We start from the raw sequence: 25,271 nt of genomic DNA, 5'->3' as shown, positions 1-25,271 counted from the left end.
CGAATCCATAACCTGGCTTCACATATTAACTAGCTAAGACGAACATACAGAACATTTAGAGCAAAAAGAAAATTATGGATGCGACAGATGAAATCGCATGCAGCAAGTGGTATTCAACAGATCGAATACCAGTATTAAACATCTTTCAACGTTTGTACACTGCTGATCAGAAAGAAGTGTAAATGTTAAGCAGCACAGTGAGCTCAAACATGCAATCTGGAAAGTTTCTTCTCCGTGATTTTTCCTTCAAAAAACCCTCGACAACACAGTCCAAATACGAGATGTCAATATTTCTCTGTTTTAAATGCGAATAGGTGCCCGTTGCATTAGTACTACATATACTCTTATTTGATGGTATGGTCCACAGTATACGGAGATATTGGATTCATGTCAAAATTTATACTCTTTTCTCTTTATACGCTTTTATCTTTTCATCCCTCAAGATTTCAGTCATGTCTCCTAATCCAGTATGTCTTCGGTCCTTTAACAGGTGTTCGCATACAGATTATGAAACCATTTTCTTCGCACATGGATTGTAGGCACCATGAATTTGTTAAAGGCAGTCATTTTTCCTTTATTTTAGGCATCGTCATTCATTAGTGCACGATGAACAACGATGTCTTACAAGATCGTGCTTAGTATATTACTTTTAAAATATCACTAAAAGTATAATACAACCTTGCAAATAATAGATTTCAGCTATCAGTCGTCCTTTTTAGATTTTATTGGCAGATATAGATTTCAGCTAGAAAACTAGCCATTCTCAATGCACTATCATTTTTGGTCAATGCATTTAATGACTGTTGGTCAACATGCATTGATCAAAAATGATAGTGCATTGAGAATGGGAAGTTTCTAGCTGAAATCTATATCTGCCAATGAAATCTAAAAAGAAGGACTGATAGCTGAATCTATTATTTACAAGTCAATGTAACAGTCACTGAGTGCAACAGCCTTCTGAATGGAAGGTAACCTGATGATGATAATACGTGATAGTACGACCTGTTAACATAGCATGCCTGTGTGTTAGTGGACTCTTGTGTAACATTCTTCTGAAGCTGGTTTTAATTATTTCTGGGTCCTGTTGCTATGTCTGTTAGATTCAAGAGCTCTTTCGTGTGTACATCACAACTGCAGAAAACATGTTGGCAACTATGCTCTCGAATGTAATATTTTTCTTCGGTGATTTAAATTATGAACAAAAATTACTGGCCGCTGCCTGTTTGAAGGCTGGGACCTGAAACGATGTTGTAAAGTGACGAAAATGAAGCATTTATTGTACTTTTGGCAATTTCACGTAGGTTTGACTAGTAACACACGAAATCGAAACAGCAACGAAAGGAACATGTAAGTGTCCCTTACAAAGTGCGCTAATGGATGTTTAGCTGTAATGACCAATATTCTCACAGACTTTGTCAAAAATTAAATGCGGCATGAAGAACAATGACAAAGTCAACAGCGAACACAGAATCGTTCTTCAAAACAAAATATTATTCAATTTTACGCCATGCCAAGTATGTTTTTTTAAAGTAGGCAACACAAATTTTAACGAGAATCCGTCAACAAAATTACATATCAAGTAAACGTGTCAAGTTACTTTTAATTCGAGTCATCAAGAACAGTGGAGATAAATGTAGAGAACTATTCTGCTTCGCTATTATTTATCGTTTCATTAAGATAGAATTCCGTGTTATACAGAGCAAGGCTTTTTATTTTTCAAGAGAATACCGCGCTGTTGCATTATTGCACCTACCATAGAACCTCAACTTAGTACTGTATACAGGGTGTACATTAAGTCCGCGAACACTTTCAATTATTTATTGCATAAGAACTAAACATTGTACAGATGTCATACGTGTTGCATTTTGAAGAGAAACCTGAAAGTGTTATAAGAACCATCAGTGACCCGGCGGACGTCAATACGGTAATCGAATTCTTGCCAAACCCGTCGCAGCATGGCATCGTCGACTGTGGCAGTCGCTTCCCGTATTCTCTCCCAGAGCTCTGCTACATCACATGGAACAGGCGGTACATGCACCGGATCTTTGTGTCCCCACAGGAAAGTCACTCGGAGTGAGATCTGGTGATCGGGGAGGCCATTTCATGAAACAGCCGTCCCCATTTGTAGCACGACACTAGCGCTGACTATCGGTAAATTACCGAACTACGCTGTGGCGGTATACATGAGGGGGAAAAAAAAGCTTTAAGGGTTTCTTTTCAAAATGACATATGTATGATATCTGTACAATGTTTGGTTCTTGTGCAATAAATAATTGGAAGTGTTCCCGGACTTTATGTACACCCTGTATTATGGGATGATGTACAACTACTTTCTTACAGTAAATTCTGATCACGTTTGACGAAACAGCTCGAGGCATAATGTGTGATACGGAAATTACTATTATATATTTACATTTTATGCTGCAGTTGGGCAATTATGGAAACTGTACTTGCGTTGCACGATGACAACGTTAGGCGTTTGCCAGAACACGCATACTTCGCCGCTAGTCTGCTGTCAATTGTTCAAGTGTCAGGGTCAATCGCATGCTACAGCAGTAAGCGTTAGGAACAATGCAAAAATCTCGCAGTGCTGTCCTGGACAGGATCCAAGTGGACCATGCAGCTGGTCTCTTCTTCAACTGTTCCGGTGTCAAGTGTATATGGCGTGCGTGCCTGAATGTGACGAGCTGGGAATGAATGGCAGGGAGAACGTAAGCCCGGTGCCACTGTAACGCCGACGTTTTTGAGGGCGTAGAACGTCCAGGGGCGCCACAATGGCCGTACTGGCCAATTCCCATCAAAAAGAAAGAAAGCCGAATAAAATTAATTTGATAATTACAACCACAAATTCGAGTCTCCGAAGTTATTTAGAACTCATTGATAATAATCTTAGACCGAATGGATCTTTAACAAGCCATGAAACTAAACCTACCATTTCTTACAGGGTAATTTTTCCCCAGTCAATGAGTATCACCGACGGACTGCTCACATGGAGGACCATCATATGGAAGGGGGCTGAGTAATTTTCACTTTCTCCAGTTGGTTAATGTAGAAATGCTTAAAATGGCGAAGATCCTTAACATTTCCCAGTCGTTGCGTTTGAATGTAAGGTGAAGCCACGCGATGGTGCACGCACACCAGTTTTCTCTCGTTAGGAGAATTCGCGCCCAAACAGGTGTCCCAACCTGGGAGGCAGAGAGGCCAAGCCGCCCTCCGCGCCGTGGCTGCACCAACAGTTCATTTCCTCACGCTGTCATGATGGCTGCTCGGAACTATTTGTGAACTGCGGACGCACGTTCTGCATTTTAATCGTTTATTACTGTTAATATTTAATGCCGCCGAGACAAAATAAAGATCTTAACTATTTTGTGTACTCAGCATCTTGCTAATCCTGGATCTATGCACCTGCCATTTTGGTTACTGTCGTTTTCGAACTGTAATTAATTGTTGTGAACAAACTTCATAATGGAATAACTATTGTGAGGCTGTTGTCAGTATGTTGAACTGTTTAAAGATACTTCTACGAGAAGATCTGGAGTAGAAACCAGAACTTTACCCTTATTACATGTTTCCGTGCAACAAATATTTTTTTCCTGAATGACGATCAGTTACTACAGAACAGGATGCCGCAAGACATTGCTGAATAAAAACAGGGAAAGTAAGGCATCTTTTTTACATTGTTATCTTCAAAAGATGATGGCGGTAAAAGTTGCAGGGCTTACACGTTTTAAGAAGATCTGTATCATGTCACAAACAGTTCATGTTCTCATTGTAAATATTAGCAGAAACACTTAAGAATTCAGAACGGTATGTTTCTGTTATTGATTTACCGTCGTGTGTTATTTCGAATAGTTTGGTTAGACCTTGTCCTGCACTGAACTACATGTATTAAATGGTTCAAATGGCTCTGAGCACTACGGGACTTAACTTTTTAGGTCATCAGTCCCCTAGAACTTAGAACTACTTAAACCTAACTAACTTAAGGACATCACACACATCCATGCCCGAGGCAGGATTTGAACCTGTGACCGTAGTGGTCGCACGGTTCCAGACTAACGCTAACAACCGTTCGGCCACTCCGGCCGGCTAGATGTATTACTTTTTATCTAAATCCATTAACAGTCCATTTACAGAGAACCAATTAATTTTCAAGAAATTATTGTTTACATTTTCAAGTTCTGAAGTTACTCCATTAGGCCAGTTGATAATTCTTACATTCTCTGCACAGGGAATTATTCTGCAGACTGCATACATGATGCAAAATCATTTAGATATAATGACAACAAGAACAAGCCCAATATCGATCCCTGTGGTACATCTGTAGCGATTATTCCAGATTCTAAAGATGCTTTTTGAAAGCGTGGACTCCTCCAGTTTCTTAGTGGAAACACATTGGATCCTCTTATATAGTATGAAAATAGGTTAACACACAACATGAAAAACACCATATTCCGAGTCTGAGTTTCCCTAGAACAATACCGTAAAATGCACAATCAAATACACTCCTGGAAATGGAAAAAAGAACACATTGACACCGGTGCGGCAGACCCACCATACTTGCTCCGGACACTGCGAGAGGGCTGTACAAGCAATGATCACACGCACGGCACAGCGGACACACCAGGAACCGCGGTGTTGGCCGTCGAATGGCGCTAGCTGCGCAGCATTTGTGCACCGCCGCCGTCAGTGTCAGCCAGTTTGCCGTGGCATACGGAGCTCCATCGCAGTCTTTAACACTGGTAGCATGCCGTGACAGCGTAGACGTGAACCGTATGTGCAGTTGACGGACTTTGAGCGAGGGCGTATAGTGGGCATGCGGGAGGCCGGGTGGACGTACCGCCGAATTGCTCAACACATGGGGCGTGAGGTCTCCACAGTACATCGATGTTGTCGCCAGTGGTCGGCGGAAGGTGCACGTGCCCGTCGACCTGGGACCGGACCGCAGCGACGCACGGATGCACGCCAAGACCGTAGGATCCTACGCAGTGCCGTACGGGACCGCACCGCCACTTCCCAGCAAATTAGGGACACTGTTGCTCCTGGGGTATCGGCGAGGACCATTCGCAACCGTCTCCATGAAGCTGGGCTACGGTCCCGCACACCGTTAGGCCGTCTTCCGCTCACGCCCCAACATCGTGCAGCCCGCCTCCAGTGGTGTCGCGACAGGCGTGAATGGAGGGACGAATGGAGACGTGTCGTCTTCAGCGATGAGAGTTGCTTCTGCCTTGGTGCCAATGATGGTCGTATGCGTGTTTGGCGCCGTGCAGGTGAGCGCCACAATCAGGACTGCATACGACCGAGGCACACAGGGCCAACACTCGGCATCATGGTGTGGGGAGCGATCTCCTACACTGGCCGTACACCACTGGTGATCGTCGAGGGGACACTGAATAGTGCACGGTACATCCAAACCGTCATCGAACCCATCGTTCTACCATTCCTAGACCGGCAAGGGAACTTGCTGTTCCAACAGGACAATACACGTCCGCATGTATCCCGTGCCACCCAACGTGCTCTAGAAGGTGTAAGTCAACTACCCTGGCCAGCAAGATCTCCGGATCTGTCCCCCATTGAGCATGTTTGGGACTGGATGAAGCGTCGTCTCACGCGGTCTGCACGTCCAGCACGAACGCTGGTCCAACTGAGGCGCCAGGTGGAAATGGCATGGCAAGCCGTTCCACAGGACTACATCCAGCATCTCTACGATCGTCTCCATGGGAGAATATCAGCCTGCATTGCTGCGAAAGGTGGATATACACTGTACTAGTGCCGACATTGTGCATGCTCTGTTGCCTGTGTCTATGTGCCTGTGGTTCTGTCAGTGTGATCATGTGATGTATCTGACCCCAGGAATGTGTCAAAGTTTCCCCTTCCTGGGACAATGAATTCACGGTGTTCTTATTTCAATTTCCAGGAGTGTACTTCAGAAAAGTCAGAGAAAATACTTATTGGCATTATTTTTCATCCAAACTTTATAATATCTAACAAATGTACTGAAAAAATTGTATGTTCTGTGTAGAGGCGATTTTAAAATCGGAACTAAGTTAAATTCATTTTGAGATGTGTGCTATAGTGTATGACTTTCCAGTACCTTCGGTAAGTAGATAAATGGTAATACCAGTCGATAATTATTAATCCCTCCCCTACCTTCCTTGTATATAGGTCTCACAATACTATATTTACTTGTCAGGAACTATCACCTGCGACAATGATTGATTGAAAATTTGACTGAAAATATTGTGTCTATGCGAGGAAAGACAGAGCACTGAAAGATCTAAATCGAAACAAGGCCCCGGGAGTAGACAACATTGCGTTATAACTACTGATAGCCCTGGGAGAGCCAGCCCTGACAAAACTCTACCATCTGGTAAGATGAGACAGGTGAAATACCCTCAGACTTCAAGAAGAATATAATAATTCCACTCCCAAAGAAAGCAGGTGTTGACAGATGTGAAAATTACCAAACTATCAGTTTAATAAGTCACAGCTGCAAAATACTAACGTGAATTCTTTACATACGCATGGAAAAACTGGTAGAAGCCGACCTCAAGGAGGATCAGTTTGGATTCCGTAGAAATGTTAGGCAATACTGACCCTACGACTTATTTTAGAAAATAGATTAAGGAAAGGCAAACATACGTTTCTAGCCTGTGTGGAATTGGAGAAAGCTTTTGACAATGTTGACTGGAATACTCTCTTTCAAATTCTAAAGGTGGCAGGGGTAAAATATAGGGAGCGAAAGGCTATTTACAATTTGTACAGAAACCAGATGGCAATAATAAAGAGTTGAGGAGCATGAAAGGGAAGCAGTGGTTGGGAAGGAAGTGAGACAGTGTTGTTGCCTCTCCCCGATGTTATTCAATCTGAATATTGAGCAAGCAGTGAAGGAAACAAAAGACAACTTCGGAGTAGGTATTAAAATCTATGGAGACGAAATAAAAACTTTGAGGTTCGCCGATGACATTTTAATTCTGTCAGAGACAGCAAAGGACTTGGAAGAGCAGTTGAACGGAATGGACAGTGTCTTTTAAGGAGGATGTAAGATGAACATCAGCAAAAAGCAAAACGAGGATAGTGGAATGCAGTCGAATTAAATTGGGTGGTGTGAGGGAATTAGATTGGGAAATGAGACGGTTAAATTAGTAAATGAGTTTTGCTATTTGGGGAGCAAAATAACTGATGATGGTCGAAATGGAGAGGCTATAAAATGTAGACTGGCAATGGCAAGGAAAGTGTTTCTGAATAAGAGAAGTTTGTTAACATCGAGTATTGATTTAAGTGTCAGGAAGTCGTTTCTGAAAGTATTTGTTTGGAGTGTAGCCGTGTATGGAAGTGAAACATGGACGATAAATAGTTTGGACAAGAAGAGAATAGAAGCTTTCGAAAGGTGGTTCTACAGAAGAATGCTGAAGATTAGATGGGTAGAACTAATGAGGAGGTATTGAATAGAATTGGGGAGGAGTTTGTGGCACAACTTGACTAGAAGAAGGGATCGGTTGGTAGGACATGTTCTGAGGCATCAAGGGATCACCAACTTAGTACTTGAGGGCAGCGTGGAGAGTAAAAATCGTGGAGGGAGACCGAGAGATGAATACACTAAACAGATTCGGAAGGATGTAGGCTGCAGTAGATACCGATGGATGAAGAAGCTTGCACAGGATAGAGTAGCATGGAGAGCTGCATCAAACCAGTCTCTGGACTGAAGACTAGAACAACAACATGCGAGGAATAGTTGAGAATATGAGGCAGTGCTTCTTGTCTATATTCTACTGCTTTATTACTTTATTTTCCTCACACGTGTTGGTCACGTGCAATCTACGAAAGAGCAGAGGCTATGAACTATCAGGACAACACTAATATGTATAAATATTTAGCCATAATTTCTTTCAACATGATATGACCAAACTAATGATACCTAATTAGGTTTATAGAAGTGTCTGTCTTCTAATACTTGGTCCTTGTACAGCACTATTCCAAATGACCACTGACCGAAACGCGTCGTGAAAGTAATAATAATAATAATAATAATAATAATAATAATAATAATAATAATTGTGGTCAAGAAAAACAATCGTATGTGAATAATAACTATGGCAGGGTCTCTGCTATGTAGGAGAGTGTTACGACAAACATCTAGTCTTGTCCGTAAACATGTCGCTTCAAAAATTCCCGTCCGCATATTCAGGTTCTGGTTTCCCAAGATTTCCCTAAATCGCTCTAGACGAATACCGGGATGGTTCCTTCCCCAATCTGAGCTTGTGCTCCCTCTCTAATGATCTCGTGCTCTACGGAACCGTTACAGGTTGTTCTGCGGCAACATCATCCAGACTGAAATCAACACACATTATGTGAGTACTTGTGTGTGAGGCTTCATATATAGGAAAATATCCTACAGTATTGAAAAAAATTATCGCTTATGAGTGATTACGGATGCCAATTTTACACCATGTTTCCAAGTCTAACTTAAGGTGACATGATTTTTTTAAACTGCCTCTGACGTCAGCTCACTGATGCTGACGGCAGTCGGGATGAAAGACAAGACTCACCAACAGCAGTGACTCTGGTGGTAGCCTGTTCCGGCCAGGAGTCTCCAGGTCGCGCCGGATCGTCGCACGCATCGCACACACAACTAGCAACAGTCGAAACCGCAGACGCACACACACATCACTGCTCTCGCACTGCGGCCTGCCTCGACAGCGCGGCGAGACTGAGGCACGCTCGCCCCTCCCGCGCCGCCTAGACGCCCCTCCCCTCTCTTCCACGGATTGTCACCACCAGCACCTCCAGAGACCGTTAGCGAGGCTGGGCAACGCGCACGGCAGAAACACTACAGCGCCTGCCGATCCTCTCACGTGCCACGCCTGTTCTCACACTTCTCATCTGTCAAGAGACAGCAATCGGATGCGCCACGAAAAGCGAGTAGTGGGTGATAAATACTCAAAAGCACACAGCTTTACGATGAAATATCAAGAAAGGTTATTAAGCCATGTTCTTGTGAGTTTAGTACAATTCTAAGTTACTTGTGTAACCAGTCAATTATAACTGGGACATTTCCTGACTGGCTAAAATATTCACATGTTAAGCCTCTATTCAAGAAAGGGGATAAAGAGATACCATCAAACTACAGACCGATTTCACTTTTGCCAGCGTTCTCGAAAATTTTAGAAAAAGTAATGTACAGGCAGCTTCTCAACCATCTGTCCACAAAGACATTATCAAGAACACAGTTTGGATTTCTGAAGGGTTATGATATCGAGAAGGCTATTTACACCTACAGTGAAAATATACTTAATTCATTAAATAACAGATTTCAAGCTGCAGGTATTTTCTGTGATTTGACAAAGGCATTTGATTGTGTGAACCACTACATCCTATTAAATAAATTAGAATTCTATGGTGTCACAGGCAGCGCTGCAAAATGGTTCAAGTCATACCTCGCTAACAGGAAACAAAGGGAGTCAGTGCAAGAGACTAGTGAATTAAGTCATCAGTCATGATCAGAATGGAAAGAAACTACATGTGGTGTCCCACAAAGATCCATGTTAGGGCCATTGCTTTTTCTTGAGTACATTAATGATCTCTCATCAGTTACACTGCCAGAAGCAGGGTTCGTTTTGTTTGCAGATGACACAAGTATTGCAATAAATAGTACATCGAGTGCAGTTCTAGAAAGATCTGCTGATGATATTTTCATGGATATTAATAAATGGTTTAAAGCCAACTCACTGACATTAAACTTCGAAAAGACTCACTATATGCAACTCAGAACCTGTAAGAGGTTTTCACCCAGCATATGCATAAAGTATGAAGAAGAGCAGATAGAAGAGATTGACAGTCTTAAATTCCTGGGATTACAACTTGATAATAAATTCAGTTGGGAGGAACACACCACAGAACTGCAGAAACGCCTTAACAAATCTATATTTGTAATTCGAGTGTTAGCTGACATAGGCGACATAAAAATGAAAAAGCTTGCATACTTTGCCTACTTTCATTCCATAATGTCATATGGTATAATATTTTGAGGTAACTCTTCAAGTCAAACAAAAATTTTCAGAGTCCAAAAGCGTGTAACACGTATTATTTGTGGAGAAATTCACGGACGTCCTGTAGAAACCTCTTCAAAGAACTGGGTATACTAACTACTGCCTCTCAGTATATTTACTCCTTAATGAAATTTGTCCTAAATAATATATCTCTCTTTCCAACAAACAGCTCAGTTCATACATACAATACGAGGAACAAAAATGATCTGCACAAGGACTTAAAAGCACTTTTGTTCAAAAAGGGGTCCACTACTCAGAAACACTCATCTTCAATTATTTGCCAGTAAACATAAAAAATTTAGTTACAAATAAAGATCAGTTTAAAAGGAGCCCGAAAGACTTACTAGTTTCCAACTCCTCCTACTCCATTGACGAATTTTTTAATAGAAACGAATGATATATTGTATATATTCATACTATTAGTATTGTTATTTCAGCTTTTTTTTTTTTTAAATTGACATGTTCTACATCGATCTCCTCAGCACGGATCTATGGAACGAAAAATTAATCTAATCTAATGCATCATTGAGAAGAGAGTCGTACACTTGAGCGAAGTCTTCTGCGCAGTGGGGAAATTACACAGATTTCGCATTTTGTTACGACCGACACTCTTGTGTTTTGTGTCTACTTAACACAGGACACACGAGTTGTAAATGAAGTAAAACTGCGCTAGGACAGTTCGAAGTGGCTGCGTCCGTCGTCGCTGACGCTGTAGCCATGGCTCCCGCTACTCGGGGGCTATCTGTAACTGAGAAAGAGATTTGTGACGTAAGTGTGGAGGGTACGGATTTGAATTCCCAAAGTGTGAAAAATTTCTAGTACACATTATAGGTTCCTCATTGAGGGGTAGGTATTATCCAACCACTCAAAAGTCTCAAAATATTCTCGTTGTAGTTCGAATTGGAACCCAAAGATACATCAGAACTTGAAAACTTTTTGCACATTCAGCTCATTACCTAAAACCGGTAGTAGATCGTTAGTCAGGCAGGCTTCTACTGTTTTCCTTGAACAAACGGCCAATCAACTTGTGGCGCACTGTAACTGGCATCCCAGAAGCATCACAAGCCGGAGATGCTTCTTCATATACACTCCTGGAAATGGAAAAAAGAACACATTGACACCGGTGTGTCAGACCCACCATACTTGCTCCGGACACTGCGAGAGGGCTGTACAAGCAATGATCACACGCACGGCACAGCGGACACATCAGGAACCGCGGTGTTGGCCGTCGAATGGCGCTAGCTGCGCAGCATTTGTGCACCGCCGCCGTCAGTGTCAGCCAGTTTGCCGTGGCATACGGAGCTCCATCGCAGTCTTTAACACTGGTAGCATGCCGCGACAGCGTGGACGTGAACCGTATGTGCAGTTGACGGACTTTGAGCGAGGGCGTATAGTGGGCATGCGGGAGGCCGGGTGGACGTACCGCCGAATTGCTCAACACGTGGGGCGTGAGGTCTCCACAGTACATCGATGTTGTCGCCAGTGGTCGGCGGAAGGTGCACGTGCCCGTCGACCTGGGACCGGACCGCAGCGACGCACGGATGCACGCCAAGACCGTAGGATCCTACGCAGTGCCGTAGGGGACCGCACCGCCACTTCCCAGCAAATTAGGGACACTGTTGCTCCTGGGGTATCGGCGAGGACCATTCGCAACCGTCTCCATGAAGCTGGGCTACGGTCCTGCACACCGTTAGGCCGTCTTCCGCTCACGCCCCAACATCGTGCAGCCCGCCTCCAGTGGTGTCGCGACAGGCGTGAATGGAGGGACGAATGGAGACGTGTCGTCTTCAGCGATGAGAGTCGCTTCTGCCTTGGTGCCAATGATGGTCGTATGCGTGTTTGGCGCCGTGCAGGTGAGCGCCACAATCAGGACTGCATACGACCGAGGCACACAGGGCCAACACCCGGCATCATGGTGTGGGGAGCGATCTCCTACACTGGCCGTACACCACTGGTGATCGTCGAGGGGACACTGAATAGTGCACGGTACATCCAAACCGTCATCGAACCCATCGTTCTACCATTCCTAGACCGGCAAGGGAACTTGCTGTTCCAACAGGACAATGCACGTCCGCATGTATCCCGTGCCACCCAACGTGCTCTAGAAGGTGTAAGTCAACTACCCTGGCCAGCAAGATCTCCGGATATGTCCCCCATTGAGCATGTTTGGGACTGGATGAAGCGTCGTCTCACGCGGTCTGCACGTCCAGCACGAACGCTGGTCCAGCTGAGGCGCCAGGTGGAAATGGCATGGCAAGCCGTTCCACAGGACTACATCCAGCATCTCTAAGATCGTCTCCATGGGAGAATAGCAGCCTGCATTGCTGCGAAAGGTGGATATACACTGTACTAGTGCCGACATTGTGCATGTTCTGTTGCCTGTGTCTATGTGCCTGTGGTTCTGTCAGTGTGATCATGTGATGTATCTGACCCCAGGAATGTGTCAATAAAGTTTCCCCTTCCTGGGACAATGAATTCACGATGTTCTTATTTCAATTTCCAGGAGTGTATTAAATGGCGGTAACCTATTCTTAGTCTTATCAGGGAGTTTTATCTCCATGTGACTGGAATTATGTCTGCCATGGTCCTACAATATGCTTCATCCAGTGTACCTTCCTGACCTGTATTTCCGGGCAATCCTCCTCCCAGACACACAAGCTTATTTTTAAGGTGTAACAATGGTACACAGCATTACCACGTCTATCACAGGCGTACTTGACAGCATTGTCAGAGCGCTCATTTCCATGGGGGACACCACGAGCTCGGTACATCAATGATCCTTTTTCCTTGACGCTAATAAAGAAGGTAGTTTTGAACATTCTGGACCGTTTTGTCCACTGGGGTATATTTCCTGAAAACTAGTAAGGGCACTAAGGAAAGCTGAGAATACGAGGGATGCTACCCCTCCATCTCATCTCATCCGTGCAAGAGCGTAAAGCTCTATATCGAAGACTAATTTGAGACGCCAGAGGACACTGCAAGTCAAAAAGTCGAAGTACGCGACTGTCCCAGATTGCTTTAAGGCAACGTGCAAACAGTCCTAAAATTACAGTAATAATTTAGGATTAATGAAGCGATTGTATCAAATCGTGATTAGGAGTATTTGATTTCTTGTACCGAGTCAAATCCTAATAAACGCCTAACTGTAGTCTTAGCCATAGTGGTTCCCTTCTACCATCCTTTGGTTACGACATTCATCATATCTGCCAAACAAATTTTTGAGGTGCTCTTCTGCAGTATCGCAAAAGGTTTAGCTGTCCCTGAATGATTACGGAAGATGTGCTCAGATGCTTTTCGGACAACAATATTAAATAATGACGATTTGGGTAACGATTTTATCTTACAAGCTTGTCACACTGTAATGAACTCGGGATCAGTGCAGCTTCAGCGCATATATTATGTACGGCTTTTTCCGTTTACCAGAGAGCCTTGATCTTTTGTGATACCTTTGTTCAGAATCACAGCTTGTTGAATAATTCGTTCGCTACAAAGAGTGAACAAAACCAAATTATTCATAATAAAGTGTGTAACTGAAATACATCGTCTCCACACACTATCATACGTAATACTATTGCTTAAGTCGCTAATGGATGCCTGTGTGATGGCACTCGACACGGAGGCAGCCAGTTCGAAGCCAGGTCAGTTCCGATGGATATGTGAAAGGAATGGAGCACACAGGATAAACTAAATGATTCCAATATTTCATTTCAAAACAGAGAAAAATTCTGAACCAAAATTAAAAAAGAACTTTCGAAAGAAGAAGTAACTATTTCTTTAAACGCTCTTCCACAGTACTATTTCTTTTTTAAACGCTCACTGTAAACAAACTACTTGAGAAAATTTCTGGGCTACCACTGCTTTAACAACGACAAATGACAAACTTCAAAAACAATACTAATATCACCTTTCAATAGCGATACTAATGGGTCGATTTTATAAACTTTTAAGGACACACTTGTATGCTTATGTAGATGTACGTAGGAAGTAAGTTCTGTGAAGTACACTTAAGGGCGAAACTGATTTTTGCGTGCTGCGTCACTGCCAAGTAACATACCACGATCAAACTTGGACCATACATACAAAGAACTGCTGTAGTATAGTGGTAACTGAAAGAAGTACGCAGTGAGACTGACGGGAACGAAGTTTCATTCAAAGACAGTAATTACACTAAAGTCGCCGCGAGTTATGGTGGTCACCTGAAGATTACAAAACCGAGACGTGGTTCTTAATAGGGTGAGAGATCACCACGAAGGGCAACGTATGCTCTGCAACGTGCTCCCATGACGGCCACAGGGAGTTCCTGTCATAGGACGCCCCATTCCTCCACCTGCTCGGTTTACAACTGTTTGATGCTCGTTAGTGCAAGCGAACGTGCTGCTGCACATCTGCCCGACACACTCAACATGTGTTTAAGTCGGAAGAACAGGCTGGCCAGTCCATTCACCTATCGTTCCATCACCACCTCCAACTGCGTTGTCAGGCTTTGTCACCCGACCACCAAATCGATTATGGTCTCCTAAGGCGAGATTGCAATGCATCCAGGAACATAGTCGAACATGACCGTTTTGATGGTCCAGATTTATGGTGTGGGGAGGCCTAATGCACATGAGCGTAATGATCTCTAAATCTATGAGCATGGTATACTTTCAGGTGTAATGGTTCTTTATTCACGTGACCATTACGGCACTCCAACCCCAGTTCCCGATACCAGTAATATCTTACTACTTTTCTGCGAAGTAACAGACATATTTTTGTGACAATATTCACATTTGGTTTTACTAATGTATAGATACTCCGATGTATCAATAAACACGGTGATATGGTTCATGTGTGTATTCATTTCTGTGAGACTGTCGTAATCTTTGACTTATTTGTAACTTTTTTGGCGCGAATGCGCACAGAGCAGTCCTTGTTTCACTTTGCAGAAGTTAGATTGTTATATCGCTTTGTAAAAGAACAGTCAAGTCTTGTGTTTGGTTAAAGTGGAAATTAAATATATGAAGATTGATACAAAACTGTTTTCTTGATGATGTGACAATTAAGAAGAAGTATATGTGAATTTACAAGAAGTTTAATAAAAATGTGGATCGTGAACACCAAGTCAAAAATTATTTTTACCATACCATTGTTCTGATCTGGGATTGTTTGATCATTAAGAATTTCCTGAAAAACACATTTGTTAGGTCTTCAAATATTGTTAAAACACAGATCTGGACCTTCTAGCAGTCAAAATGTAATCACCCTAGAATCAACAAGATGAGCCATAACTTCGACGAAATCTACGTGGGAATCCATTCAAGATAAGTGCCAAAATTAATGACATTTTTACAGTGACGTTATTTCCATTCTGACGATACCATCCACTGTGTTGTTGCCCGATAAAGCGAACATATGCTGCGTGAGCAACATTATCAATCTGATTTCTAACCTACTTTGCAGGTGGTGGTATTGTTAGACAGGGCGACGTCATTGTGACACCGTTTTCTTTCCCCATGGCGTCTTTTCATAGGTGCATTGGGTCCTGACTTCCTTTTTATGGATGGCTACGGACGACTCGCATCGAACAGCGCAGGTGGACAGGCTCTTGGAACGAGAGCATATTCGGCGATTGGACTGCTCTGTTCATTACGACTTAAAACCCATCGAGCACTTGTGGGATGCTTTGGGGGACGTACGGCAGCACGCCCATAAACATCAATGACCATGTGTCTCATTGCGTACTTCTTCCAGTTACCTTCTGCACCAAGCGGTAGCAGTTCTTTGTATGTATGGTGCATGTTTCATCGAGCTACGTTAACTGGCACGGACATATCACGCGAATGTCATATTCGTCCTTAAGTTTTGCTCACCAATGTACGTTTCGGTGATACGTAGCGTACTGATGGCGGTTGTTGTTGTTGTCTTCAGTCCTGAAACTGGTTTGATGCTGCTCTCCATGCTACTCTATCCTGTGAAAGCATCTCCCAGTACCTACTGCAACCTACATCCTTCTGAATCTGTTTAGTGTATTCATCTCTCGGTCTCCCTCTATGATTTTTACCCTCCACACTGTCCTCCAATACTAAATTAGTGATCCCTTGATGCCTCAGAACATGTCCTACCAACCAATCCCTCCTAGTCACATTGTGCCACAAACTCCTCTTCTCCCCAATCCTATTCAGTACCTCCTCATTAGTTATATGATCTACCCATCTAATCTTCAGCATTCTTCTGTAGAACCACATTACGAAAGCTTCTAGTCTCTTCTTGTCCAAACTATTTATCGTCCATGTTTCACTTCCATACATGGCTACACTCCATACAAATACTTTCAGAAACGACTTCCTGACATTTAAATCTATACTCGATGTTAACAAATTTCTCTTCTTCAGAAACGCTTTCCTTGCCATTGCCAGTCTACATTTTATATCCTCTCTACTTCGACCATCATCAGTTATTTTGCTCCCCAAATAGCGAAACTCCTTTACTACTTTAAATGTGTCATTTCCTAATCTAATTTCCTCCGCATCACCCGACTTAATTCGACTAAATTCCATTATCCTCGTTTTGCTTTGGTTGATGTTCATCTTATACCCTCCTTTCATGACACTGTCAATTCCGTTCAACTGCTCTTCCAAGTCCTTTGCTGTTTCTGACAGAATTACAATGTCATCAGCGAACCTCGAAGTCTTAATTTCTTCTCCATGGATTTTAATACCTACTCCGAAGTTTTCTTTTGTTTCCTTTACTGCTTGCTCAATATACAGATTGAATAACATCGGGGATAGGCTACAACCCTGTCTCTCTCCTTTTCCAACCACTGCTTCCCTTTCATACCCATCGACTCTTATAACTGCCATCTGCTTTCTGTACAAATTGTAAATAGCCTTTCGCTCTCTGTATTTTACCCCTGCCACCTTCAGAAATTGAAAGAGAGTATTCAAGTCAACATTGTCAAAAGCTTTCTCTAAGTCTACAAATGCTAGAAACGTAGGTTTGCCTTTCCTTAATCTTTCTTCTAAGATAAGTCGTAGGGTCAGTATTGCCTTATGTGTTCCAACATTTCTACGGAATCCAAACTGATCTTCCCCGAGGTCGGCTCTATCAGTTTTTCCATTCGTCTGTAAAGAATTCGCGTTATTATTTTGCAGCTGTGACTTGTTAAACTGATCGTTCGGTAATTTTCACATCTGTCAACACCTGCTTTCTTTGGGATTGGGATTATTATATTCTTCTTGAAGTCTGAGGGTATTTCGCCTGTCTCATACATCTTGCTCACCAGATGGTAGAGTTTTGTCATGACTGGCTCTCCCAAGGCCATCAGTAGTTCTAATGGAATGTTATCTACTCCGGGGGCCTTGTATCGACTCAGGTGTTTCAGTGCTCTGTCAAACTCTTCACGCAATATCATATCTCCCATTTCATCTTCATCTACACCCTCTTCCATTTCCATAATATTGTCCTCAAGTACATTGCCCTTGTATAGACCCTCTATATACTCCTTCACCTTTCTGCTTTCCCTTCTTTGCTTAGAACTGGGTTTCCATCTGAGCTCTTGATATTCATACAAGTGGTTCTCTTATGTCTACAGGTCGCTTTAATTTTCCTGTAGACAGTATCTCTCTTACCCCTAGTGAGATAAGCCTCTACATCCTTACATTTGTCCTCTAGCCATCCCTGCTTAGCCATTTTGCACGTCCTGCAGATCTCATTTTTGAGACATTTGTATTCCTTTTTGCCTGTTTCATTTACTGCATTTTTATATTTTCTCCTTTCATCAATTAAATTCAATGTTTCTTCTGTTACCCAAGGATTTCTGTTAGCCCTCGTCTTTTTACCTAAAAATAAATTCCTACCAACAAGTGGCTTAGGAGGAATAGTTGTTGGTTTTATGACGACTTAGATAATAATGCTGTAGATGATACTGATGCAGGCAAATACTGCTGCTGCCGCTGATGTATGTAAGTAATGATGTAGAAGAATGATGTGGTTGGATTATTTTGATTTAGGGCGATCAACAAGAGCCAGCAGCGCACTTGCGGTGCCCCAGTTGAGTCGACAGGAGTCGGGTGGCTTTTCATCTCTAGTGACGTCACGCAGGCAACACTTTTGAGCTTACTCATTTATCTCTGGCGTTCGCGTCGGAGAGTTGGCTGTTGGCAGCTGTCAGGCGCGGTGCGGGGGCACACGTGCCGCAAGGCGCGCTCGGGCCGTCCAGTTGGCCGCTGCCGCCAGATCAGTGACCCCGTAGCCAGCAAGGACGGCGGCTGTCCGCCCGCTACATTATTCATGAGAGCCACCCGTGCTCCCGTAATGACGTATGTGCCACAACAAAACAACCACTACTGTACAGGACCCTAATGAGCCGCTGCAGCCACTGCCCTCCAGCCGAGGCAAGTACTGGACATCATTTTCAGCCGGATCAGCTTCCGATGCCTGTTCTCCCTGGTTTATCCGCATTCTACAGCTCTACATCTACATTTATACTCCGCAAGCCACCCAACGCTGTGTGGTGGAGGGCACTTTACGTGCCACTGTCATTACCTTCCTTTCCTGTTCCAGTCGAGTATGGTTCGCGGGAAGAACGACTGCCGGAAAGCCTCCGTGCGCGCTCTAATCTCTCTAATTTTACATTCGTGATCTCCTCGGGAGGTATAAGTAGGGGGAAGCAATATATTCGACACCTCATCCAGAAACGCACCCTCTCGAAACGTGGACAGCAAGCTACACAGCCGGCCGGAGTGGCCGTGCGGTTCTAGGCGCTACAGTCTGGAACCGAGCGACCGCTACGGTCGCAGGTTCGAATCCTACCTCGGGCATGGATGTATGTGATGTACTTAGGTTAGTTAGGTTTAATTAGTTCTAAGTTCTAGGCGACTGATGACCTCAGAAGTTAAGTCGCATAGTGCTCAGAGCCAGAGCCAAGCTACACCGCGATGCAGAGCGCCTCTCTTGCAGAGTCCGTCGCTTCAGTTTGCTAAACATCTCCGTAACGCTATCACGCTTATCAAATAACCCTGTGACGAAACGCGCCGCTCTTCTTTGGATCTTCTCTATCTCCTCCGTCAACCCGATCTGGTACGGATCCCACACTGATGAGCAATACTCAAGTATAGGTCTAACGAATGTTTTGTAAGCCACCTCCTTTGTTGATGGACTACATTTTCTAAGGACTCTCCCAATGAATCTCAACCTGGTAGCCACCTTACCAACAATTAATTTTATATGATCATTCCACTTCAAATCGTTCCGCACGCATACTCCTAGATATTTTACAGAAGAAACTGCTACCAGTGTTTGTTCCGCTATCATATAATCATACAATAAAGGATCCTTCTTTCTATGTATTCGCAATACATTAGATTTGTCTATGTTAAGGGTCAGTTGCCACTCACTGCACCAAGTGCCTATCCACTGCAGATCTTCCTGCATTTCGCTACAATTTTCTATTGCTGCAACTTCTCTGTATACTACAGCATCATCCGCGAAAAGCCACATGGAACTTCCGACACTATCTACTAGGTCATTTATATATATTGTGAAAAGCAATGGTCCCATAACACTCCCCTGTGGCACGCTAGAGGTTACTTTAACGTCTGTAGACGTCTCTCCATTGAGAACAACATGCTGTGTTCTGTTGCTTAAACTCTTCAATCCAGCCACACAGCTGGTCTGATATTCCGTAGGCTCTTACTTTATCAGGCGACAGTGCGGAACTGTATCGAACGCCTTCCGGAAGTCAAGAAAAATATCATCTACCTGGGAGCCTGTATCTAATATTTTCTGGGTCTCATGAACAAATAAGGCGAGTTGGGTCTCACACGATCGCTGTTTCCGGAATCCAAGTTGATTCCTACATAGTAGATTCTGGGTTTCCAAAAACGACATGATACTCGAGCAAAAAACATGTTCTAAAATTCTACAACAGATCGACGTCAGAGATATAGGTCTATAGTTTTGCGCATCTGCTCGACGACCCTTCTTGAAGACTGGGACTACCTGTGCTCTTTTCCAATCATTTGGAACCTTCCGTTCCTCTAGAGACTTGCGGTACACGGCTGTTAGAAGGGGGGCAAGTTCTTTCGCGTACTCTGTGTAGAATCGAATTGGTATCCCGTCAGGTCCAGTGGACTTTCCTCTGTTGCTTTTCTATTCCTTGAACATTTATTTCGATGTCAGCCATTTTTTCGTTCGTGCTGTCTTCCTCTGTGAAACAGTTTTCGAAAAAGGTGTTTAGTATTTCAGCTTTACGCGTGTCATCCTCTGTTTCAATGCCTTCATCATCCCGGAGTGTCTGGATATGCTGTTTCGAGCCACTTACTGATTTAACGTAAGACCAGAACTCCCTAGGATTTTCTGTCAAGTCGGTACATAGAATTTTACTTTCGAATTCACTGAACGCTTCACGCATAGCCCTCCTTATGCTAACTTTGACATCGTTTAGCTTCTGTTTGTCTGAGGTTTTGGCTGCGTTTAAACTTGGAGTGAAGCTCTCTTTGCTTTCGCAGTAGTTTCCTAACTTTGTTGTTGTACCACGGTGGGTTTTTCCCGTCCCTCACAGTTTTACTCTGCACGTGCCTGTCTAAAACGCATTTTACGATTGCCTTAAACTTTTTCCATAAATACTCAACATTTTCAGTGTCGGAACAGAAATTTTCGTTTTGATCTTTTAGGTAGTCTGAAATCTGGCTTCTATTACTCTTGCTAAACAGATAAACCTTCCTCCCTTTTTTATATTCCTATTAACTTCCATATTCAGGGATGCTGCAACGGCCTTATGATCACTGATTCCCTGTTTTGCACATACAGAGTCGAAAAGTTCGGGTCTGTTTGTTATCAGTAGGTCCAACATGTTATCTCCACGAGTCGGTTCTCTGTTTAATTGCTGGAGGTAATTTTCGGATAGTGCACTCAGTATAATGTCACTCGATGCTCTGTCCCTACCACCCGTCCTAAACATCTGAGTGTCCCAGTCTATATCCGGTAAATTGAAATCTCCACCTAAGACTATAACATGCTGAGAAAATTTATGTGAATTGTATTCCAAATTTTCTCTCAGTTTTTTTGCCACTAATGCTGCTGAGTCGGGAGGTCGGTAAAAGGAGCCAAAAGCTCGGTTGTTGAGTGTAAACTCCACCCATAATAATTCACAGGAACTATCCACTTCACTTCACGTCAATGTCGACCAAAAAGAACAACTAATGAAGTAGACGGTCAATGACTAACAGAGGTATCGTCTTGTTTACACCATCACACGTATTTTTCTACTAACAGGTGTATTTCACTTTCATTTAATGTCTGCTTCACTGTATAAAATATAAATCATCGGAAGACTGCAAGAGCAGACAAGTGCGGGAATTATCGCACAATCATCTTAACAGCTGACGTATCGAAGCTGCTGACAATAATATACAGAAGAATCGAAAAGAACATTGATGATCTGTGTGACAATTTTGGCTTTCAGGAAGTTAAAGGCAGCAGAGAGGCAGCTCTCACGTTGTTATAATGAAAGCAGGACTGAAGAAAAAACACGACACGTTCATATCGACTTAGAAAAAGCTTCAGACACTGTTAAATGGTGCAAGATGTTCGAAATGCTGAGAAAAATATATGTAAGCTACAGGAAAATACAATATGTACAAGATATATTATGGTACAAGATACAGTATGTACAAAAATGGAAAACCAAGAACGAAGTGCTCGGGTAAAAAGGGTTGTTTTGTTTCGTTTTAGCGTGCAAAAACAGCTAAGGTCGTACGTCAGAAACGTAGGTCACGAAGACGAAAAAGGAGTTAAAAACGACTAAACGTTAAGCTCAATCGACAAAAGGAGAGACAGCTGAAACAGGGACCTTCTCTTGGAGAAAGTGCCCCAAGATACGCCATAAGACAACGGAGCTCCTGGGATAAAGGTTATATGTCCATCATATTGATACGACGGATAGAAAGTAAAACGCTGTCGACAGCGCGCGTTGTTCGCTAAAAAGGCAAATAACTCTGACAGCAAACTTAAATTACAACGTAAGTGGCTAAAATGAAGAACGATGGTCCGTCAGGAGATGGCGAACCATCGGAGGTTGATGACAATGGGAACAACGTAGCGGGGGATCACCACTTAACAAATGGCGATGGCTAAAAAGGCAGTCCCCAATACGCAGCCTAGCTGAACACGTCTCCTTGCGGCGAGAGGGCCGAGAGGAAGTCGGCCAAACAGTTGGGAGAGGTTTAATTCCGCGGAGCTTGTTCCCATGAACGGAAGATGCCAAAGTGACACCATCTGCCGACAAAAGGCAACACGGAGATTATCCGAAGGAAAGGAAGAGCTAGCAGGCCAAAGGAGGATTGATTGATTGACAGAGGGGTTATGGGACCAAACGGCGAGGACATCAGTACTGTGATTCCAAAGTGAGCCACAGAAGAAAAAAGGGTCTGCTAAGAATGGACGGTCCAGTCAGGGGAGTCAAATTATATATAAAAAAAGGTTACTAAACACACCCAGTAAAGGCATAAAAGGGGAGACCGAATCTAAAAAACTGGAAAAAAGGGGTGCGGTCATGGGGTCACAGTCCGAGAGGACTACAAGAAGTCCCAACCACAACCTACCTGTCCCTGCTCCAAGACAAAAGTGGAACCTTATATCTGGAAGTAAAACCAACTTTCACAGAGGAAACTAAGGACCACTTCAGTCCTCCGTGAATTGTCTGCTAATATTAAATTTAAGGAATTGGGAAGACTATACTTAACACAAAGGGCCGAAGGAAGGAGACAGCCTACCAATATGTGAGATATTATCAGACATTCTGGGGGGTGAGTCGTTATGCAGTAGGAAACCAGGGGTGAGCTGGGTATGACAAATGCGTAAACAGCATGAAATAGTGGACTTCTTCCGAGAGGAGCGGAAGGAAGAGCGCCGAACTGCAGTAGACTTCTTGATTGTGCAGAGTTTATTACTATGAGCAGTAGCACTCTAGATGGCATTCCACTTTTGGACTAAGAGAGGTTTGACGTGGATCCGCATATCCGTAACTGGAGTCATGAAAGGAAATGAAGGGGGGGGGGTGAGTATCTGCTTCTTTAGCCAAATGGTCAGCCAATTCATTTCCTTAGGATGCCCAAATGAATTGGGAGCCAGAGAAAGACGACTGAACAGGCGGCACATGGGTAGAGAGGTGGTCATGGATAGCAGAAGCCAAAGGGTGGCGAGACTAGCATCGGTAGATAGCCTGCTGGCTGCTCATGGAGTCTGAACGAATTAAAACACTGTGGAGGAAGGCCTGAGAAACAAAAAGGAGGGCTCTGTGAATGGCTAGAAGCTCTGCTGTGTACACACTACGTGATCCCAGCAATAAGTGGAGTTCGAAGCCAGTAGGAAACGCAAAAGCATATCCCACCTTATTGATTGTCTTAGAACCATCAGCATAAAAGATGGCACATAGAAGACACCAGAGACACAGAGACCCTGGAACAGCGTGGTCCTAATCTGTGGTCTAGGCACCATCCAACGGAGGGTATGGGAGGAAAGACATGGGTTGCAGTCCAGTGAGGAGAGATGGAGGTCCCAACAGAGGGAAGTGACACACATGCCAACCGACAATCCTGCCCATGGCCGGGTGTTAGGATTGAGACCTCCCTCATTGACAAAGAGCACAGGGTACAGAGGATGGTCAGGGAATTGGCGAATGGTGATTGTGTAAGAAACAAGGAGTTGGCTCCATCTGATGTGTAGAGAGGGAATCCCCACTTCTGTGAGGAGACTAACAACAGTACTAGTGTCAAAGAAACCAGTAGCCAGACACACCCCACAATGATGGACAGGGTCAAGGAGTTTCAAAGTGGAAGGACCTGCGGAACCATAAACCTGACTATCATGACCAGAGCATGGTAAAGATGGAGAAGAGTGAAACAGTCTGTTCCCCAAGATGTGTGGGCCAGGAGGTGGAAAACATTAAGCTTCCACATACATTGTGTGTGTATGTGGCGAATGTGGGGCAGCCATGTCAGCCTGTTATCGAAAATAAGGCCCAAGAAACGAGACTGTGCTAGAACATCAAGGAGCTCGTTGCCTAAATAAAGTTTTGGGTTGGGGTGTACTGTAGGTCGATAACAAAAACGCATAACCCGCATTTTGGAAGGAGAAAACTGGGAGCTATGGGCGGTGGCCCACGCACAGGCCTGTTGGATGGCACCTTAGAGCTGGTTCACAACAGATGTTACCGAGTGGGAGCTGCACCAAATGTGAAAATCGTCGACGTACAATGCTGGGGTAACCGGAGGCCCAACAGAGGTCACAAGCCCATTGATGGCAATGAGGAGGAGTGTGACACTTAGCACGAAACCCTGTGGGATACCATTCTCCGGAATGTGAGGGATGCTGAGTGAAGTGCCAACTCGAACCCAGGAGAGCCAGTAAGATGGAAACTCATGGCTAATAGTCATAAGGGGACCATGGAAGCCCCAGTCATGGAGGTAACTAAAATGTGATGGCGCCAAGCCATGTCATACGCCTTATGTAGGCCAAAGAAGACTGCGACAAGGTGCCTGCGGTGAGTGAAGGCCTGTTGGATGGCTGATTCCGATCGGAGGAAATGGTCGTTTGGAGATCGCCCTGCCAATGAAGCCACACTGATGCGGGGACAAAAGGCCCCAAGATTCAAGCACCCTACATAATTTGAAGTTGACCATCCTTTCGAGCAGATAACGAAGTACATTCGTTAAGATAATTGGGCAGCAGCTGTCTACAGACATTGAGTTTTTCCTGGGCTTAAGGACGGGGATAACTATACTGTCTCGCCATTGTGACTGAAAAGCACCTGTGAATCAAATGTGGTTGAAGACCCAGAGGAGCTGTTGCCTCTGGGGAACGTCCAAGTGTTGGATCATCTGGTTGTGGATGGACTCTGGGCCTGGAGCTGTGTCTCGTGTGAAGAGCTAAGAGCCTGCACCAATTCCCATTCAGTGAAGGGTGCATTATAAGGCTCATAGTGGTGCGGGATGAAACAGAGGGGGGTCTGTTCAACTCTGTTTCTGCTGGAGCAAGTTAGTTGGATAGGAAGAGGACAATGATGCCGTCGCAAAGAGTCACAAGGTGGTCTGCAAGGACCAATGGATCAGTGCACAGAGCATCTTTGAGGTTCAGACCCTGGACAGGACAATGATGCCGTCGCAAAGAGTCACAAGGTGGTCTGCAAGGACCAATGGATCAGTGCACAGAGCATCTTTGAGGTTCAGACCCTGGACAGTCGACTGT

At 44.0% G+C, this 25,271-nt stretch overlaps 1 protein-coding gene across 3 annotated transcripts in view; it reads right to left on the bottom strand.

Moving 5' to 3' along the window:
• LOC126465978 (kelch-like protein 26) overlaps positions 1-25,271 on the bottom strand; it is a 332,331-nt gene that overhangs the window by 184,476 nt on the left and 122,584 nt on the right. Inside the window, exon 1 of one of the 3 annotated variants that reach the window (XM_050096349.1) lies at positions 8,547-8,678. The exons of the other annotated variants lie outside the window; for them this stretch is intronic. The gene's annotated coding sequence lies outside the window, so the exon portion shown is untranslated. Of the gene's footprint in view, positions 1-8,546; positions 8,679-25,271 lie in introns of those variants that run through there. 3 annotated transcript variants of the gene reach the window in all.

The sequence above is a fragment of the Schistocerca serialis genome, chromosome 1 (assembly GCF_023864345.2).
Source record: "Schistocerca serialis cubense isolate TAMUIC-IGC-003099 chromosome 1, iqSchSeri2.2, whole genome shotgun sequence".
In the NCBI taxonomy this organism is placed as follows: domain Eukaryota; kingdom Metazoa; phylum Arthropoda; class Insecta; order Orthoptera; family Acrididae; genus Schistocerca; species Schistocerca serialis.
The sequence above is the reverse complement of the archived record's forward strand: the minus strand, read 5'-3'. Positions and strand labels throughout refer to the sequence as shown.